The sequence below is a fragment of the Pseudopipra pipra genome, chromosome 4, assembly GCF_036250125.1.
Source record: "Pseudopipra pipra isolate bDixPip1 chromosome 4, bDixPip1.hap1, whole genome shotgun sequence".
Classification (NCBI taxonomy): Eukaryota; Metazoa; Chordata; class Aves; order Passeriformes; family Pipridae; genus Pseudopipra; species Pseudopipra pipra.
Genome location: NC_087552.1, coordinates 47,375,092 through 47,397,180, shown reverse-complemented (window position 1 = coordinate 47,397,180; position 22,089 = coordinate 47,375,092). Strand labels below are relative to the sequence as shown.

At 41.3% G+C, this 22,089-nt stretch overlaps 1 protein-coding gene across 3 annotated transcripts in view; it reads left to right on the top strand.

Moving 5' to 3' along the window:
* TRMT9B (tRNA methyltransferase 9B (putative)) overlaps positions 1–22,089 on the top strand; it is a 123,157-nt gene that overhangs the window by 74,690 nt on the left and 26,378 nt on the right. For 2 of the 3 annotated variants that reach the window (XM_064652827.1, XM_064652825.1), the window contains exon 5: positions 17,902–18,054. The gene's annotated coding sequence lies outside the window, so the exon portion shown is untranslated. Of the gene's footprint in view, positions 1–17,901; positions 18,055–20,926; positions 21,112–22,089 lie in introns of all 3 variants that reach the window. The other variant, XM_064652826.1, reaches the window with a different exon arrangement.

The window sequence follows — 22,089 nt, the reverse complement described above, 5'->3', positions numbered from 1 at the left end:
TCCTAGATCAGAGTAAAATCCAGTGCTCTGTAGCCAGAAGCTTGCCTTTTAAAAGGATTTAACTCTCTACCTTACTGATAATAAACAAACTGTGCTGCTGCATTGCCTATTACTGGCAGAACAAAATCCTGAGCAGTAAAATCTTAGGGTGCTGTTAAGTAATCAGCATAAAAATAGTGTTCCAGCAAGCTCATCCAGGTTAGGCCATCTGCTCACTGTACTGGTACATATGTCAAATGACAGATTGTCAAAACTATTTTTCATGACCTTGAGATATGAGGGAGGCCAATGAAATGTGACAAGGACAAATTCAAGACAAGTCCACAATTAATGGGTGGCATTAATTTCACAATATCGGACATGGTAACTAAAGGCTTTTGGGACACAACATTTACTGATGCTGTTAAAATCTATAAACAAAACCATACTGACACCTCAGAACAGAAATGGCAGCAGAAAAATGTGAAATTAAGAAACACAAGAGGCTGTATCTCTGATAGTGGTGCCAACTATAGCAAGGCAGGAAGCGTTTCTTGTCAGTCTAGCTGCAAAACTGAATCCTCGTATTTTCAAATTCAGTATTATCAGAGTTATGGAGAACACATGTAAGACAAGGGTTTGAGACAGGAATCACTCATGAAATTGTTTGAGCTTTTCTGGGTGGAGATAGGATACACAGTCATACAGGTTGGTCTGAACTGAAAATCTGTTGAATATTTGGGAGAATGGGTAAACAGGCACATGGATTACAATGGTCAGCATGTGGTCAGTTCTAATGTTGAACAATTTTGACATATTAGACATACTAGAAAAAACTATAGAAAATATCTTGTAGGATATGTGCACTTTGTAATCTATTTCTAGAGCAATTCTGTATGTTCTTACCTGTTTCTAAAGACGAGTGGGGAAATGACAGGACTTTATAGTATCCCTGGAGATTAATAAAATTGTTTCCTTGTGTGTGCATGTGCTTCTTTTCTGTAATCTGCTCTTGTTTCAGAAAAAAAGAACTGGACTTGTATGCAAATTGGTAGTAGAGGAAGGGAGACTTAGAGAAACTATAAGTCACTGCTGCTTTATAAGTTTGGTGCTTTTCATCTGAAAGTTCACCAAAGACGGGAAGTACTCTCATAGAGATTTTACAGATAGGGAAACTGAGGCACAGACCAGTCATTTTGAGTTCATAGAATCATAGAATCAGTTGGGTTGGAAGGGACCTCCGAGATCATCAAGTCCAACCCTTGATCCAACACCACCATGGTTACTAGACCATGGCACTGAGTGCCACATCCAGTCTCATCTTAAAAACCTCCAGGGACAGAGAATCCACCACCTCCCTGGGCAGCCCATTCCAATGCCTGATTATCCTCTCTGTAAAGAATTTCTTCCTAATATCCAACCTAAACCTCCCCTGGCACAGCTTAAGACCATGCCCTCTTGTCTTACTGATAGTTGCCTGGGAGAAGAGACCAACCCCCACCTGGCTACAACCTCCTTTCAGGTAGTTGTAGAGAGCAATGAGGTCTCCCCTGAGCCTCCTCTTCTCCAGGCTGAACAACCCCAGCTCCCTCAGCCTCTCCTCATAGGACTTGTGCTTGAGTCCCTTCACCAGCCTTGTTGCTCTTCTCTGGACCTGCTCCAGCACCTCAATATCCTTCCTGAACTGAGGGGCCCAGAACTGGACACAGTACTCCAAGTGATAAGTTACCTAGCACAGAAGTGGACTAGTAATGCAGCTCCCCTTTCAGAGTATCCTATTGATATTTTCCCCAGATATAAAAGGATTTCTGAAAAAAAAAAGTGTCCCCAAGCCTGAAGAAAACCTCAAAGTGTAGCATGCTGGCAAGGGATATAGAACAGTTTGCACTGAAGCTATAAAGGATCATACAGCTTCCATTCAGCATTTGGGATAACTTTGAAAAACTTTTTGCTGTGCTAAACCCCAACTCTATGGAAACAAAGACTATTACAAGAGTGCAAGTGCTTCAGAAAATGACTTTTGAAGATACTATCAGGAAAGGCATAAAGGAGGATGTCATCAGACACTTGGATGATGGGTATTGGTGATTGGTTTTTACTATTTAAAAGATGTGTAGATGTGGCACTTAGTGACACTGTTTAGTGGTGGACTTGGCAGTGCTGGGTTAATGGTTGGACTCAATGAACTTAGAGGTCTTTTCCAACCTAAATAATTCTATGATTGTTATTCTATTTTTCCATGTATTGTCCTCGTTCTTACAGAAGAGAGAGAACCTAGGAGCTGATAGAAGTGACTAAGTGAAACTCTTATATTAGAACAATAGCTGATGATGGACTTAAGGGTGGCTTGCAAAAGATTTTGTTTTGAATATGAGCTTGACCTATTTAGATAGGGAGCTTTTAAGTTGAGGAAGGGAAATCACATGGTATATGGTCCTACAGATTGTGCTCTTTCGGAAACAGTCTAATCCTAGATTGCCAGTACAGTCTCTTGGCTAGCTCAGCTGTCATCAACTCTCACACTTGAATGGAAGCCCAGGACTTGCAGTACTTTAACAAATTACCCATGGTGTTCTGATGTTCAATGGATATTAGCTAAACCTTCTCTATTCCGTTTTTCATCTCTTTCCTTTCTACTTTGTGTCATTATTTTTCCAAATGTTATGGTTCTTATGGGCCGTATGGTTCTTGTTTGTAGGTGTGATGCCAAACCTGTGGGTTTTTTTAGTACATTTTAGAGCATTTTCATAATGTTAAGTAAACATAATAAGGCATAATTCCCTCTTCACTTTGAAATCACTTTAGAGCATCTAAGTGTTGGATTGATTTGGCCTTCCCTTCCCTCTTGGGTGTTACATCCATAGTAATTATTAGCTTCTTCCCTCTCTTTTTCTCACTCACTTCTTGCATACTGCTGTAGAAAAAAAAAATGTTGAATGTTCAGAACTACTATTATTTATTGTGGTTTATTATTTTAAGTGATAAATTCATATACAAAAGAATATTAATGAGACCAAATTGACTTTAAGTGTTCTCTAATTATTCTGGGAGAGTATATTTCTGTCCTCTAGTTATACTGGAAAGGAATTACTTCCCATGTCCTCTATGTTGGGCTAAAATCTGTTGCCTTTAATATCATAAGAAGTTTACCTTTTACTTCAAAGTACTACACTGCTTTAAAGAGTGAACCAAGGCTTCCTCAGCTAGAACGAAATAATATTATCACTGCTTATTTTTTTACATCCACCTGACATAAAAATTGCATATTATACAAGATGGTAGATAATATACAGTGACCTGTTAGCATGGTAGGATGGCTAATGTTTTAAGTAGCAATAATAAAATTAATAATGTATTTAAAGCCATTTCTGCTGCTAATTCAATCTTGTACCAATCATAGTTTATCCAGGTAAAAGAATTTGTCCTTTTCAAAGTCCAAGTAGAAAATTTAGGAGACAAATCAGCTTGTCTTTGGCTTCCACAGAAAGCTGCTTATTTTGCCTCATGCACAGTGCTGGATATGTGCACTGAAGATGCAGTTTGCTTTTGCCAGATAATGCCAAGCTTCCAAGTAAAAAAGCCTCCTCATTACCTCCTCTATTTATTACCTTTTTTACCTCTTTACTCTGTGTCTCAATTCCAGAAGACTTTTTGGGTATATCCTGTTGAGACTCTTTCCTCAGATTCAGAAGCAGCTGCTGCATTTATCTAGTAATCTTCACAATTCTTTTTGAGGAAAAATAGGCTGTGCTGCTCATTGTTGACATGCAAACCATAACATATTGCAATTAAAATCTTCCTCACTGCTTCTCTCCCATGGAAAATGCTGGAAAATAGCAGGTAGGCTATCAAGGAAAATTAATCATATTAAGAGTTTTGTCTGCTTTAGTTGAGACTGGGCAAAGAAAATACTGGTTTGAATGGCAGATGATGTGTAAGATATGATTTCTTCTTTTGTTTAAGGAAAAATAAATTCCATTAGCCCATCAGTTCCAAACTATTCTTATAAAAGGTCTGAGGGCTTTCACTTTTTTCTGGAGTGAATTACATATTTATGTTCAAATCTATTGGACATTAAGAAGAGGAAAAAATCAAAACAACTTGTCATGAATGTCAGTTTCTGTTCAAGAAAGTTTCGTTGCAGTGGTTACAATTCTGTTACTTCCCAGCATGCCAAAGCAATCAGAAGAGCTTGAAAAAGCAAACACACATTTTAAAATTATTGTTCTTCCTTCAATGTCTCCAAGATTCTTTAAATAGCAAAGGCCACATTTGGATTTTTCTAAACTTCTGTTCATGAGGCTCTATTATGTTGGATTTAAATAGGCTACATTCAGTAGCTTTTTATTTTCGTAAAGTACTATGAGGCCAGTCAGAGCCAGACAATGTCATTAGCATTTCTTATTCCCATAACATCATGGAGAATGACTCAGATACACTGGTAGATAATTTTCCATTGTAATTGGATGCATAATTTCTAGCATAAAATAAGGCAAATAATTAATGGCTCATATTTTATTTAAAATATTTAAACCTTATTAACTCTTTCCGATAATTTGACAGAAATAATGAAATGAAACTGAAGTGTAAAACTAATTGCTGGATATTATCAATTAAGAAATTATATATTTTTTACTAAGATGCTAATGTGAACTTTAAGAATCAGTTTATGCAGTGGGGTAAGACAGAAAATTTAGACTAATACTCTGGCAGAGTAGAAGGCAATACTCTGGCAAAGACAGAAGGCAGTGCCCCTTAGCAAAGAGACTTTGGCTAAGAATACAGAGGGGTTTCTTCCTTCAGACAGATGTAGTGCTCATTATTGAAGGCTCTGCTCTTTTAGACATTTATCTGTCTCATGGCACTAACAATTTGGCATCTGGTGAGATTTAACCACGTAAGGATGGCATTCATAGAAGATAGTACATGGCTCTTGTCCTCAGCTGGCTTCTGGAAAATGTGAATAATGGGTTTTGTGGTTTTAGGGGAAAAAAAAAAATCTACCTCTTCCTAGGACTTAGATTTCCAAATGTAAACTATTTGAATCTTTACCTATAGAGAATTTTCTGGAAAAACCTAATCACATTATTTCAAAAATTTAGTCTTATATTCAGAGAATCAAAAAAGCTGTCTTTCAGTGTTCGTCTGACACAATCTTCTTGGTAAATATATTAAGCCCTGTGTGTTGCAGTTCTGCTCAAGATGGTGAGCAAAGGGTTAGATATTGATGTCAGAGCCATTAGGGACTTAAAATATATATACAGGCAGACAAGGCTAAAACAAATGACTTGTATCCTGAGAGTAATGGCCATTCCTGAAAATGCAACCTAGAACATTTGTGGTAGGAAGCAAGGGTTGAAAAAAGCAGTTTGAGGCTGTACAACAAGATGTCTCTCAGAAACCACCTCAGGGACAGGAAGTTACAAGAGAACTGTTCTGTCAGATTTTAAAAGTAGGGATTTTTATCTGCAGCTACAACTGAAGTTGCTTCTCTTTTCAAAAATGTTACTGAAAACTCACTAGAAGATGAGAAAACTCACATTTCTTTGTTTCTTTCTGTCACTGATACTTTATGCTAAATGAACATAGCTGTCTACAGTGAAATTACTTATGCATCTGTAGATTGCTTCGTAAGGGACATCTTTATAACTAAACTTCTTTGAAAAGTAATGACTAAAGAATGTGATATTTCAACATGTTTCTGTTCTCCTTTTCTTTTATAGAATCATAGAATCAATAAGGTTGGAAAAGACCTCCAAGATCGAGTCCAACCATTGGCCCAGCACCCCTGTGTTTACCAGTAAACCATATCCCCAAGGGTCACATCCACCACCTTTTGGACATTTCCAGGGATGGAAATCCACCACTTCCCTGGCCAGCCTGTTCCAGTGTTTGACAAACCTTTCCAGAAAAGCTTTTTCCTAATATCCAATCTAAACCTGCGCTGGAGCAACTTGAGGCTATTTCTTCTGGTCCTGTCACTTGTTATCTGGGAGAACAGACTGACTCCCCATCTGGCTTCAACCTCCTTTCGGGTGATTGTAGAGAGCAATAAGGTCCCCCCTGAGCCTCCTTTTCTCCAGACTAAACAACCACAGCTCCCTCAGGCTCTCCTCATAAAACTTGTGCTGCAGACTCTTCACTAGCTTCCTTGCCCATCTCTGGACATGCTCCAGCACCTCAGTGTCTTTCTTGTAGTGAGGGACCCAAAACTGAATACAAGATTTGAGGTACAGCCTCAGCAGTGCCAAATACAGGGGGACAATCCTTCCCTGGTCCTGCTGCCCACACTGTTACTGACACAAACCAGGATGCCACAGTCCTTCTTGGCCACCTGGGCACAGTGCTGGCTCATGTTCAGCCCAATGTCAACCACCGCCAAAGGTCCTTTTCTACTGGGCAGCTTTCCAGTTACTCTTCTCCAAACATGTAGTATTGTGTGGGGTTGTTGTGACCCAATGCAGGACCCAGCTCTTTGTCTTATTGAATCTCATACCATTGGCCTTGGCCCATCAATCCAGCCTGTCCAGATCCCTCTGCAGAGCCTTCCTGCCCTCCATCAGATGAACACTCCCACCCAACTTGGAGTAATCTGTGAACTGACTGAGGCTGCACTCGATCCCCTTGTCCAGATTGTCAATAAAGACATTAAACAGGACTGGCCCTAACACTGACCCCTGGGGAACACACTAGTGACTGGCTGTCAGCTGGATGTAACTCTGTCACCACCACTCTCTGCGCCTGGCCATCCAGCCTGTTTTTCACCCAGCGAAGCGTATACCCATCCAAGCCATGAGCAGGCAGTTTCTCCAGGAGAATGCTATGGGAGACAGAATCAAAGGCTTTGCTGAAGTTCACTGTCATAGAAGGCAATCACGTTTGTCAAGCAGGACCTGCCTTTCCTTTCTGACGGCTGGGTCTGATCCTTTGATTGTCCTGTATGTGCCACATGATGGCACTCAAGATGATCTGTTTCAAAACCTTCCCTGGCACTGAAGTCGAGCTGACAGACCTGTAGTTCCCCAGATCCTCCTTCTGACCCTTCTTGTAGATGGGCACCCGATTTACTAAACTCCAGAAAATGGGGACCTCTCAGTTAGCCAGGACTGCTAGTTAATTATGGAAACTGGTTCAATGAGCACTTCCACCAGCTCCATTAGTACGCTTGGGTGGATCCGATCTGGCCCCGTGAACTTGTGTGGGTCTAAGTGGTGTAGCAGGTTGTTGACCATTTCCCTTTGAATTATGGGGACTTCATTTTGCTTCCCATTCATGTGTCCAGCTCAGTGGGCTGGATACTCTGAGTACTGCTCTTACTAACTTTACTGAGGCAAAGAAGACATTGTGTACCTCAGCATTTTCTTCATCCTTTGTCACTGTGTTTCCCTCTGCGTCCAGTAAAGGCTGGAGAGGCTTCTCGTGTTGCTGATGTTATTTATAGAAACATTTTTTGTTGTCTTTTACCGCAGTAGCGAGATTAAGTTCTAGTTGGGCTTTGGCCCTTCTAATTTTCTCCCTGCATAATATCACAATGTTCTTGAAGTCCTTCCAAGTTGCCTGTTCCTTCTTCCAAAGGTGATACAAATGAGTATTCCAACAAAAGAATAGACCAAACTTGCCACATCAGCAGTAATGACAGCAAAGATTGTTCTTTAGGTCAGGTGGCACCATACTTCTTATGGTCAAGGAAAATAACTTTCTCTGTCTAGCCTTTAAGGATGTTATATTTTCTTTTTTGAGATGGTCCTTCCTAAGGAGTATATATGTACCACTTCCCCTTCCATCTTTGCTGGTAAGCCTATGTAAGTGTTTCATATAAAGCAGAGCCAGCTTTTCTGGATCTGTAAAAAGGCATATTTTACAAAGGCATATATTAGCTTATCTCAAAGTTCTGAAAGGATTTTTGTTGATCTGAGGGACAAATTGGTCAGAGATGGCAAAGAATGCCTTCATGTGTTATTGTAAATGATTTATGAGCCCTGGGTTTTCATGGCAGGTTAAAAATTCATATGAACATTAGATTTAAAATTTAATTATCTGAACTAGCAGAAGCACTTCAGGCTTGTAACTAGGCAGATATATAGCACTATACACAGCAAGGGAGACTTGAGACTTGTATTCAAATCATCAGATGTATTAAGTAACCTACTCTGATTGACAGAGTCTGAATTTGGTCCTTGGATAAACAACTTGGTCTCTCCCTTTAATCATCCAAATACGAACTATGTCAATAATTTATGTTTACTCTCAAACAGCTGGTTTTGCTAAGTTTCTTTAGATGGGTTTGATTTGGTAACCAGTAACAACTTAACTAGGAAGCACTACTGAATGTGAGTGATGATAGTGAAATCTGACCCTGCATTTGCTTTTTGCTATCTTTCTGATTTTGGAAGAAGTATAAAACAGTACTCTTGCACTTAATTATCTTTTTTACTCAAATCAGATAGCTTTGTTGGGGCTATATTCCACTTAATTGACCAGAGTCATCTGAGCACATCATTGGAGCACATTAAACATAAGCTCCAATTTTATTTGTTGAATTAGCCTTTTAGCAGACAGTATGAGACACCCCTGGAAGGCAGATGATCCCACCTTTTTTAGAGTGGGACAAATTGCCTGATGGAGCTGCCTGCTATCCATATGAAAGGTAGGTAGGTACTGTTAGGTAGGTAAGTGCACCTGGTCAGACAGTTAGTTTTAGCTACCAAGTTAACAGAGCTGAATCCATCAGAGGTGTCTTTTTTTTTTTTTTTTAAATTGAAATGCTAAATAGGGACCTATAAGGTCCTACTTCTCTATAATAGTAAAATATTGGCAAATAAACTGCTAAGGAAAGATTCTGCTAATATTCTCTTAAATTCTTTCCAAAATGAAATTATTGACAATGGAAGTAAACAGAGTGATCCAATCATGATTTAAAATTGTAACCAAGATGGCAAATAATTTTTTTAATGTGTGCTTATGGGATTTAATTTGTTAAAATCACTTCCCTGAGATTCCGAGAATAAGAAGGCTAATAAACTGAAAAGTTGCCAAAAGGAATAGCTCTTTAAACATTAGGTTTGCGAATTTGTGTGGGCTGGAGAAAAACTAGAATTTTATTGTTTTCATTGTATTTAAATTTGAAATTCTAGGGATACAGTCTTCTAATACAGAGGTGTTATAGTTTTGAAAGAAGTGAGATAAAGGAAAATGAAAATATTTACTAATAAAGACTTCTTACATAAAAGAAGGAAACCAATAACTGATATGTGTAATGTAAATGTTTATATTTAAAATGTTCTCTGCCAGACTTTGTACAAAATATGAAATATTCAAAGATATTTAAGCTAATTGTTTACCTTACTCCAGATAGTAAAAAATTGCTCCTTGTAGAAGTGAGCATAAGAATCACAAGTATGTGCCTAAGTAGAAAGGAATGCACCAAGTTCTGCAATATAGATTTATAGTTCATGGCTTGATGGTGCTTTGAGCCATCTTCTGGTAAGTAGGAGCTGCTTGTGTAAGAAGAAGCTGCAGGTAAATGGTGGTATCAAATATTGCACCTTAGTTCTGAGAGAAGATGCTCTGGAATGGCAGTTCTCCTTGTCTTGGCTGATACCTTGTGATTTTTTGACGTTGTCTTCCTCTCCATGGAGCCTTGTTATCTCTGAAAGAAAGGAAGTGTAGCCAGATAAGAGCCAGCGCACTCACTTCTACTTTGTGGAAGCAAAAGTAGTCAGTGAAGCAGCACAACAGTGGCACATTATTGACCAAACTTGGACTGGGTGGATAAAACTTCCTGGCAGCAAAAATCAGTTTCCTAGATGTGGCTTCCTTTGTGAAGACATTATAAAGGCTGTAGTGCTGATTAGAAGGACCTCTCTGTGGGTGAAAATCTTGTCCCTGTGTCTCCTTGTCTGTTGATGTCCTAGTGGCAGCCTTAGACTGGGAATGTACAGTCTGCTCTCTGGAGATCAGAGAATTCCCATCAGGATAATGGTCCCTAAGAGTGGAGAGTGTTACATGAGGAACCTGCCTGCCACTGACCAACAAGTACTTTGTGTTTCAGACCAATAATTTTTCTCCAGTTGAGGCAATTTCTTTCAAAACTTGCCATCTCTTCTACTCAGAGTAGACAAACACATAACCATTGCTGAAATGCAATTTTTTCTGTAGAACCCTGAAAATTCTTGGAAGTAAAGCAGTAATAACAATAAACTAGTGGGATTTGGAGGTGTAACACAGGAACAGGTTTCCTTTTCCCTGTGTACAGTCACTTCAGAAATACGTGCTGCCTGCATTGGGAACAACCAGTCAGTCCTTTTTGAGCTAAGCTTGTACATAGCAGAATGTAAAGTTTGCATTGACCTTAGGGCGATCCTTTGATCTTGACAACTGTACATTCTGCATGCAACACCAGCACGAGTTCTGGAAGAGTTTGTTCATATGATATTCCTCCATGAGAGTGCCACTTTCTCTCAAGACTCCTAAATAAGGTCACCAACACTTATGGAAAAGTTACAGAAACATAAGGATATGCTTAAAAGGTGTGGCACAATCTACCTTTCTGCCACAAGGCTGAATTCAGTTCCTACATCCCGGGGTAGAGGACCTTTTGGGCTGGGATGTCTACTAAACTGATTTCCAGTCTCAGATAAGAGTTTGAGTTGTGAGAGCTGAGCTGAGTAGACAAGGCAGAATCATGAGACTACTGACTGATGCTATAACCCTCATACTACTCAATGCTTGAAGAGTGTTTCATGATGAGTACAGATTGAAAGTCTGTTTAGAACAGAAAAGTACAGTTAAATGAACAAGTGGAACATGTATACAAAGTAAAAACATTTTATTTGTAACAATACCAAACAGAAATTAGGGAAATTAGCATGGCTCTTGGAGAAGAACACTGAAAATTTCTGATTGCTTGTTTCTATTATTAAAATATGGCATATATATTTATATGACATAAAGCAAACTGTGGAGTAATACAAAAAATACAAGAACTAGTGATGCTGCAAAGTTGTATTAAAACCCAGGAAATTACATGCTTCGGGGGCGAGGGGGTCTGGTGGACCATGGGGTCCCCAGAACGGCAGGAGGACGGCTGGGGCAGTCCTGCTTGGAGGGTCGTGGGTGGGCAGTACAAGGGAAGACCTGTAGTAACACGATGGGGGAAGGTAAGGTCAGGGTGGGTAATGGGTTTCTCTGGGGGTTGGGCAGCTGAGGCTGGGCTGGGGCCATGGGAGGTACCCAAGCCCTGGGTGGGTGCAGGGACTGGAACGGTTTGTTTTAGCTCACCTGTGGCTACTGCCCAGGAACGGTTTGTGTTGGAAGTATAGAGTCCTGAAAGGGTGCTCAGGGCAAGGGAATATCCCTGGGAATATCCCTGGGTTTGAGTATAGGTGGCTGGGGGAAAAGTAGGGAGTGAAAGGCTTGCCCTAACCATTTTAGTAGGGAAGTAGCTTGTGTGCCCCTATGAAGTTGTGAGCTATGCTGGTGATGGTACCTGCCTTCGGCAGGGTCTCCCATGCCAGACGTCAAAACTGAAGTGACATAAAAAATGTGTCCGTGGGCAGGATGGGCTCACTAACCTTCAGGCAGTCATCCTAGGAGAAGGACAACTCTAATTCCAAACCCGGGCAGATGGAGCTTGCTTAGTCCTGTAAGGCCATTCATCTAAGAGAAGGACACTCTAATTAAACCTACGTCCTAAGGACCTCGCTGTCAGTGTCCAAGCTCGCTCGGCCCTGGCAGATGAACCTTAGGATTAAGGGGTGGGTCTGGTTCTGAGCACACTGTGTCTCACCTAAAAAATCTACTGCGCAGGCTCGAGGGTGATATCCACATTTGTAAAGCCCTGTAGCAATGGGTGAGGGTCGAAACGGCAGGTGAAAGGTGCACTGGAAGCCGCAGACCCAACCCTGCATGCAGGCGGTTCAGGACATTGGTTGCCTGAGACTGACCTTGGAGATGACAGTCTCTTTCAGCAGCATCCTGAATGACCAAGCAGCCTTTTTCAAGGAGAACACTGCTTGCTCCACTCAGAGAGGGGCCTAGAAAAGGTGGTCTAACCAAAGCTCATCTCCACCCTTCACCCAGTTGGTTAACCGCGGCCAACGGGCATCTTCTGATGTGGTCAAACAAAGTCTAAGAAACAAAGGCATACACCTGCCTCCAAAGGTGTACCCAAATTGACACTTGCATGTTGGAATATCAGAACCATGCTTGATACTGTGGATAGCGGACGTCCTGAGTGCCGTTCTGCCCTAATTGCCCACGAACAATTGTTGTCTCAACATCAACATTGCTGCTCTCAGTGAAGTTCATCTCCACGAGGAAGGCAGCCTCAGAGAACATGGTGCTGGTTACACACTCTTTTGGTCAGGTAAACCCAGAACTGAAAGGCATCTTTTAGGAGTTGGCTTCATGATAAAAATTCTATTGTCCCTAAACTTAAAAATCTGCCAACAGGTCATTCTGATTGCATTATCTCCTTATGCCTTCCACTACACAACAAGCAACATGTTGTCCTCTTTAGTATATATGCCCCAACTCTCCAAGCTGACCCTGCCAAAAAAGATAAATTTTATACTGACTTGCGCCGCCTTACCCAAAAGATTCCCACAGATGATAAGATCATTATCCTTGGTGATTTCAACACCAGAGTAGGAAAGAACTCTGAAGCCTGGAAAAGAGTTTTAGGCAAGCATAGTGTTGGAAACTGCAACAATAATGGACACCTTCTGCTAGAATTCTGTGTGGAGCAACAGCTCGCCATCACTAACACTATCTTTCAGCATAAAAATAGTCCAAAGACAACCTGGATGCATCCTAGATCTAAGTGTTGGCACCTCATTGATTATGTCTTGGTGCGACAGAGAGATGTCTGCGATGTCCATCATACCCGCGTGATGCCTAATGCAGAATGCCAAACAGAGAATCGACTTGTGTGCTGTAAACTTAACTTCAACCTAAGTTCAAACCTAAAAGGGGCAGTATGCCAAGGAGGAGACTCCAAGTTAACAATTGTCTCAGTCTGATGAGACTGGAATGTTTGCTAAAGAGGATGAGTTATGAGATAGACCGAACTTCTCTCTCTCAGCAATTGTAAATTCAAAATTAAGGGGCTTCAATCGAGGAAGTGTGGAAAAATAGAAGAAATAACAACCCTTTATTAAAAGATATATGTATGTTGGCAAAAACCAGTAACAGAACACAAAAAAAACCTAGACAGTAGTACTAGAAAAACAAAAAGTCTGAATGAATACTTCTCTGTCCTTTAGCGCAGTCCTAATCGTGGCCTGCAGGGGGCGCTGTTGGATCGCTGAAGGTGCAGGACCTGCAGTTCTCGGTCGTGGTCGGCAGGGGGCGCTGTTGGGCTCCAGCAGTCACCATGCGGGGAGAGGGGTCCGGAGGGAGCAGTCCCGGACCGCGGGAGGAGCCGAGGAGGAAACGGGGGACCCTTCCCTCAGTGGGAGGTAAAAATAGGAAGGGAAACAGTCCACTCCCAGGGGACTCACCGCTGTCTCGGGTGACGACGTCTCAGAAACTCCCCCCTTCTCTCCTGCGGCCACACACTCTCCGATGAAACACAGCAGATCCGGGGAGCGGGATAGCCAGGCAAGTCGGAGCCAGCAGTCCGAGCTGACCAGGATGAGAAGCCAAGAAACCAGACCTCCCAGTCCCTCTCCCCAAAATGCCTGCATGCATCCCCCCCGATTCCCTCGATAAGCCAACAACGCAGTCTGCTCAGTTCCCCGTCTGGGCGGCCAGCTCTCCCCAGCCTCTGATGGCCCATTAGCCAGGAATTCAGCTAGATCTTTTGTAACGCTAATCGGCTCCCTTCCCCCTTTTCCACTCAAACTCCGTCTTTCCTACAGTGGGGGGGCCAGGGGAAAGACAAATTTTCCTGACTTCCTAACCTATAACAACAATCTTCAAACAGCCACAGTGAGAGACAGATTCCAGGCAAATCTTCAAACTAGGCTCGAAGATCATTCTGTAGATCCCTCTCCTGAAACATTCTGGCACCATATTAAAAATAGCATCCTGCAGTCCTCTGAAGAATCCTTAGGGTTCTCCTTCAAGAAGAACAAGGACTGGTTTGATGAAAACAATCAAGAGATCCAGGAATTGTTGGAGAAGAAGAGAACTACTCACCAAGCACACCTTGCACTGCTATCTTGTCACGTAAGAAAAGCAGCCTTTCGTCTTGCATGCAGCAAGCTCAAACAGAAACTTCTTGACATCCAGAACAAGTGGTGGATCAATCTAGCAGAAAAAACTCAATTATGCGCAGATATGGGTGATTACAGAGGATTCTATGAAGCCCTGAAAACAGCATACGGGCCTACATACCAGGTCCAAAGCCCTCTACTCAGCGCAGATGGTCAAACGCTTCTGACAGATAAAACCTCCATTCTGAATTGATGGTCTGAACACTTTCAGACTCTTTTCAGTACTAGCCATGTAGTGCAAGACTCAGCAATTCAGTACATTACGCAAAAACCAGCGAAGTATGAATTGGATATTGCCCCTACTATGGGAGAAACTCTTAAGGCCCTACAGCAGGTGAAAACTGACAAAGCAGCTGGGGTTGATGGAATTCCACCTCAAGTCTGGAAGCACAGAGGCCAAGCACTCCATGCTAAATTTCACAAATTTGTGGTGTGCTGTTGGGAACTAGGTGAACTACCTAGTTCACCTATACAAAGTGACGCAGTCATCATCACTTTGTATAAGAAGAAAGGAGATAAATCAGACTGTTCAAATTACCGTGGTATTACTCTGCTCTCCATTACTGGCAAAATCCTGGCAAGAATACTCTTGAACAGACTAATACCCACTATAGCAGAAGGAATTCTACCTGAAAGCCAATGTGTTTTCAGAGCCAACAGGAGTACCACAGACATGGTATTTGTTCTCAGACAACTGCAAGAGAAGTGCAGGGAACAGAACAAAGGTCTCTATGTAACCTTTGTTGATCTCACCAAGGCTTTCGACACTGTGAGCAGAAAAGGTCTATGGCAGATTTTGGAACGTTTAGGATGTCCCCCCAAGTTCCTTAAAATGATCATCTCACTCCATGAGGATCAGCACAGCCAAGTCAGATATGGCAATGCACTTTCTGAGCCCTTTCTAATAACCAGTGGTGTGAAACAAGGCTGTGTTCTCGCACCAACCGTATTCACAATCTTTTTCAGCATGATGCTCCAAAGGGCCACAGCAGACCTCGATGATCAGGATGGTATCTACATTCGATACCGTACTGACAGAAGCCTTTTCAACCTAAGGTGACTGAAGGCCCACACTAAGACCTTAAATCATCTTGTCCGAGAGCTGCTTTGCGCTGACGCTGCCGTCCTTGTCGCCCACACAGAAATAGGTCTGCAGCAGACCTTTGCAGACACTGCTGAGCTCTTAGGGCTGGAAGTCAGCTTAAAGAAGACAGAAGTTCTATATCAACCTGCACCGCAGGAAGTCTTCCTTCATCCCCATATCACCATTGGCGAATCAGAGCTCAAATCAGTCCAGCAGTTTAATTACCTAGGTTGCCTCATCTCCTCGGATGGTAAGATTGACGGAGAGATAGACAACAGGTTAGTAAAGGCATATAGTGCTTTCAGAAAACTCCATAAAAGAGTTTGGCAAAATAAACACCTGAAGAAAAGTACAAAGATCAGTGTTTACAGAGCCATTGTGCTATTCTTTTATATGGATCCGAATCATGGGTCATTTACTGCCACCACCTGCGACTCCTAGAACGCTTCCATCAACGCTGCCTCTGTACAATCCTAAACATCCACTGGTCAGATTATGTGACTAATACAATCTGTTCTAGAACAGGCAGCAGTCACAAGTATTGAGGCCATGTTGCTGAGAACACAGCTGCGTTGGGCAGGACACATCTCAAGGATGAAGGACTACCACCTCCCTAAGATCGTGCTCTATGGTGAACTTGCCACCAGCTGCCGCGAGAGAGGAGCCCCGAAGAGAAGATTCAAGGACTCCCTAAAGCAACATCTCAGCCTTGGCCATATTGATCATCATCACTGGTCTACTCTGGCCTCCAGCTGGGAGGTCTGGAGACACACCATCTATAACGCTGCTGCTTCTTTTGAGAATGCACGCAGGATCACTCTCAAGGAGAAAAGACAACGCAGAAAGAATCGTGTCTTGCTGATACCACCTAAGGAGTCTTTCTGCTGTGCCTTTTACAGCCGATCTTGTCTCTCTCATATTGGCCTTTTTAGCCACCACCACGCTTGTAGCAAGTGTGGGCAGAGTCCTTCCCAAATCTTCATTCGCGAAGCCTAGCCATGATAACGTGCTTCCACAAATATGTAAAGTTAATCACTGTGTAATATACCAAGGAAAGCAAGTCAAATTTCTAGTTGTGCTGATTGTAAGCATTTATTAAAGCAGCACAAGAATCTTAACGGGCACTTCACATTAGTAGCAAGTGCAAATTTGGGAACAGAGTCTGGTCTTGTGATTCTGACTCTGAATTGACCAAAAAGAACATTTTTTTTTTTAAATACTCATAAATCCTATATTTTACCATCTGTTCTGCTTTCTGAACTCCAGCTGAGTTCAGAATAGGTCTGAGTAGATCTCATATTGACTAAAAGGATCTTAGACATTCACTCAAATGAAGACAGTAGGGTTCAGTTCATTAGTCTAAGTATAGACTTCAGTGCCATTTGTGATGATCTAAGGGATCCTGCCAGGCCTCCACAAACTGCTGCAGAAGGGCACAGATCTTGTACAGTTCCTACATTGTATTTTCCCGTCTTGTGGGGATATTTCAGGTGCACAGTCCCCTCTCTGTAGCCATCTAAGCTGAGATATCTTTATTTGGGAGGAAATACTTGTAACTTAGGTTATATAACTAAACATATCTTCAAACAGATGGCTCAGCAGCATCCATTTGTCTGATTTAGTGGGAATTGTATATGTCATCCAAGTGCAGAGATGTGGTTAGCAAGCTCTAAAAATCTGCACTGTGGATGCAGAACTAGTGCAGAGCTATGTGACAAGTGTGCTTGGTAGTGGTTAAACTGGTAGAAGCAGAATAATTTACTGTGTAAGCATATCCAGAGAATGTTAAAGTCTGCATTACAGTAAGAAGATAGTCATGAGATAGCTGTAAAGATTGTGAATGATACATGATCATAATGCTGTACAAGCAGAAACATATTTTCTAGCTGTAGAAAATAGGAAATAAGAGCAGGAATGTTCTTCTTGCCATAGTGTTCTTTTAGTCGCAGCTTTATTCCTCCTTCTGGTTTTCAACTAACTCATTACTTTCCATGAGTGAGCAGCTTTCAGAGCTTGTCGTCCATTAAGGTGATTAGCAATTGCCTCAATGTAATCTACTGGATCTGGAAAGAAAAATTTGTTTTGTGGCATGTCTTACATGGCTTTTGTTTGTGAGGGATGGATATGCCTGAGCTGAAGCCTCATCCTCCTATGTCCATAGCAGGACATAGGATTCTTTTTAGGAAAACAGGATCTTGGTCTATGTCTATACCAGCAAGAATTAAAGAAAAACGGGGGCTTGGACTCAGCCACTGTTCTTCATTGTCAAAGCTGTATAGCTGTTAGCATGCTACCTGCAGTATTTTGGCAGATGCTGGTTATGATTTTGCCAGACAATTCCTGAGCTTGGCTCAGAGGAGAGCACAGGCTGGGCATTTTTCCTGTAAGGCAGTTCCCTGCTCCTTGTCCTTCTCTGAGAGCAATTACACTCAGCATCTTGACCCTCCCTGGTACAGACCAGACATTTCCCTTCAGATCTTTGTTGCAATTCCTGTCAAAACATAGAAATGCTGACCTAAAATCAACTAGTGCTCAAGAAGAATATTTTACACAGCTTTTCAATTTAAAGATGTTGGGAGTACTGCATTTTAACCACATCTTTCTAACTCCTTATGCCAGGTGCTTTTCCTGCTACTGGTCACTCTCTTAAAGCCTAAAAACTCCAAGTGAGATCAACAGAGAAACATGTTTGCTTCTCCTCCCTGCTGGCAACAACAGCTTGCTTCCAAAGGAGAAATCTGAAAGTCCCCAGAAAGTGAGCTAGCTGTATGGGTAAGTCTAAAATGGTTAGCCATTTCAAAGTTTACTGCAGTTCTGTTGTGTATTTTGGGTGGTCTTACTGGTATTAGGATCCCGCTTCAGAGGTATAAGAAAAGTGAACCTACAGCTTTAGTGAAATAAAGAAAGTGCCTCTTCAAGATGAAAGGTAAAATTCAGAAGGACGATTTGTTATAAAAAGAAAAGTGTTGTCAACAATTAAGTGGAAACCTCTGTTAAAGACACAGCTGGAAATTACGGGCAACTCTCTTCAAAATGCAGTTAGTTCCATAATTCCATTTCCGAGTACTAAAACTGCCACCCAAGAAAGCTGTTAGCCATCAGGATAGCAAATCAATGCTTACTGCCGCTGTGACTGCAGTGGGTCCCCCTGTTCAGTGCAGGTCTTTTTGGGAGGAAAGGCTGAAGGAGCTATTACGTGGAATGAAGATAAACAATTTCTGAGTGAGGTTGTGTTCTTTTCTGCCTAAACCTCAAGTAGCCTGAAACTGGAAGGGGCTGTAATAGCAGTTCAGAAGCCTTGTCAGGATTTTCCCCAAGGCTTTTCTCCTTCTTGGACAGCGTTTTGAAAAGTTTCAGATACAGAAAGAGAGTAAGATTCCCAGGACCTAATAATTGACTTAATTCCTATCCAGAGGATAGCCTATGGGTGCTTTCATACACCTGCACACCTGCAATTCTTTGGCCTGGGGAGGGGGCACAGGGATTTAGGAGAGCAGATTTTGGGTAGTATATGGTATACAGTCTGTTCTTCAGCCCTACAAAGCCGAATTCTGAAGACTTTCTGATCGCTGAATCAGACATCTATCATAACATTGGCTGGAGACCCTCTTTTGTGAACAAGATATTATCTGAAGTTAGAGATGGCCTTTGAGAAAGATATTTGAGGTGTGCTCTCCAGAATAACACTTCATTGTTCTTCAGCACTCACTTCCATTTCCACTTGCATGGGTAAATCTGAGTTTCCTCTTGCTCATAAGAGGGTGCAGAAAGCTAGACTCTGGAGTGAAGGGATTGAGAGACAAGTTTTTGGTGAGGAGGTGATAAACATGGATAGAGATTTGCCCATCCCATCCCCCTGTTGGGGGACCCATAACAATAATAGGAGTTTTCCCCAGATCTTAAGAAGCTTGTACTTAATATTAAGTTAATTGTTATAGGGTTGAGAAAAAGGCACATTTTTTATTAAGTCTGTTTTTCCAGACTGAGAAGGCTCTGCAACTCTTCATCACATGCTCTTTGCTTGAATTTATTTTTAGTAATGTTCTCTTCATTTTTTTGTTCCTTTTTTTCCCCCAAATATCTTTTCATAAAACTAAATTAAACTTGAAAAGAAGGGAGATAAAATCAGTTTGATATTTGCAATGAACCATAAGACATTTCACTTTGTTACTTTAACTTAAAAATGGGCAAAGGTAAAGGAACAAAAAAAGGTCCTGGAATATAATGGATCTACGAGTCATCTCTAAATACTGCTTGCAAAAAAATTCCTTTCCATCAATCTCTTTTTAAATACAAAGGAGCAGAAGAAACATTTTCAGCTTTTTACTGGATTGAGTATGCATGAGGAATATCATGGGAATAAGTTTAGAAATATTGAGAACTCAAATTCAGACTCTTTGATGTTAACAGCTTTTCTTGCCAAGAGAGAACATTTTTCTCTACTTAGGATAGAAATTCGCATTATAAACATATGCAGCTAAAGTGAGACTTTTCCTAACTCTGATGCATTTTAGACTAGAAGGTCTATCTGGAGCACAACACATATATTTTCTGCTTCTTGGTGATCAGGAGAAGTTAAATTAGACTAACCTCCCCAGGACCCCCTCTCCCCCCCATGAAATAAGTAGATGCATAAGAAAACAGAGCTCAGTGCTTTGGGCCATGGTCTGTTTGGTCCTGACGGTTATAGGATGTGGGTATGTGGGAAGAATAGTAGCCCTAGGGATGAAGGAGAAAAAACTGGACTCCACAGCCCCAGGAAAATGGTTTCTGCTGGGAGCTTAGGACTCCAGAGATCTGACATATTCACAGTAGTTCAGGTAGATAGTTCATCAGAGAAGGATGGTATTTAAGGTCCTATTCTAAACACATCTGCCAGCTGAAAAAAGGAAAAGATAAGAAAGACATACATGGTCTTGCTGTAATGGATCTTGGTCTGCTGTGAATACAAGGAGGCTGTGGACATGCTATCTTTCAATACTGTCCACTGTGTAGCCTCATGTGGCTACTGCCAGCATGAAACTTATGTACCACCTTTTAGTGGTGTGTGATCCATGGCATGGAGGGACTGATGGGATGCTTGCTTGTTGTATTTTTTGGTGTCCTGTACACCAGACACTGTTTTAAGCAACATTTGAAAACATTTGTTGATGGTTCTATTTTTACAGTGTTTAAGTTATCCTTGTTTGCTATACTAAAATCACATGACAACTGAGCCACATACACCTGTTTCCAAACTGCGTGTGTGATGGTCTGCAATGTGAAATTGGTAGCAGTCACTGTATCTTTCAAGCTCAGTAACTCAGGCATCAGAAGAGCCAACTGTATTTTTTTCAAATTCTAACTAGATTTATAATGCACCTGGTAAATGTCTGCTCTTTCAGAAACATAATTTCACTTTTGCCAAAATGAACATTAAGAATACTAATGCAGGTCAAGTAGTTTACTGTTGGTATGAGCAACAGTGTAACTAACCCATAATTTGAATCTAAAATGAATAATGAACAGCTGCCGTTGTATGATTTAACACTCTTTAAACAAAACAGAAGGCAGTAAGGAACTCAAAGAAAAAGGTTCCTAAAAAGACAAAAGAAAACAATGTTACAGCTGTGTTGCTTTTTTCACTTTCACTGTGACCCTGGAGGTTGGTGAGCAACTGTGGATGTGAGCAGAGCCTCAGATAAAAGGTTGGAAAACCTACAAAACCTGCTGAGAACAAAGAAGCCCTGAATCTCTGAGCAAACACATTTGAGCTTAAGGAGCTGAATCTGAATAAAGTGTACTATCTCCAGTGTCCCACATCTCCTGGGACAGCTGTTCAAAAGCCTGGTAAGACACTGTGCAACAAGAGTTTGTAGAGTCAAACTTGCCACCGTACAACCTTTTCTCTGAACTGCACTGTTCTAGTCTGTTTTAAGCTGTGTCTAAATTAAAGCAGTCTGTGCCAGAGATCGGTGTCTAGAAAGCTAAATTGAACTCTGGCTTTTTCATGGAGTTTATTTGTGTTTTGGGACAAATAATTTGGTCTGTGTTAAATTACCAATGATTCTTGGTAATTTAATAGAGGAAGCGAAGTATATGCTTTCCAAAGAGAAGTAGGAGCATTAGGGGCCTGCAGCTTCCTTGACCCAGGAAAGGACATGAATGTCTGTTGTGCAAGCACACTATTCACTTTCTGTTTTCCCTCTTTTGCCTTTACTTATCTCTATAGCTGAATTTCAGATCATACTGGAGACTTTCAGTGAAATGAATTTGTATTATATGCTTAAACTCAGATCAAAATGTCAAAACACTATAGGAAAGTAATCTTTGTTTTTAGCCACAGAGAGGAAATGCATATACTTGAAAAGTCTGTCCTTGTGAAATGTCTGCAGCGCTGTTGCAGAGACAAGAAATGTTAAGTACTCAGTGTTTTGTCCTGCAAAGACACTGCCATTGAATAATAATTAGTCCTTGTAAGGTAAATAAACCAAACACTCCTTCCCTGCATACCAATAAGGTCTTTGTGACTTCAAGATGCTGGGATGCAGCTCAAGGTCCCACTATATGCCACCCTAGCCTCTACAGTATGTGCCTGTCCGCAGTCCTGAAACACTTCTGTTCCTCTGTCTCTAACATGCTTCGGCTCAAAATTACATCATATTATCTCTGTTTTGCATTGTTATTTTATTAACCAGTGCTTTGTCCTTTTGCTACCACAAAAATACCAATGACGACTTCTGCTATGGAAAACTGACATTACAAAACAAGGGAGAAGAAGGTTGATACCAAAATTAAACTCAACAAAGCAACTGTATCAAAAAAAGG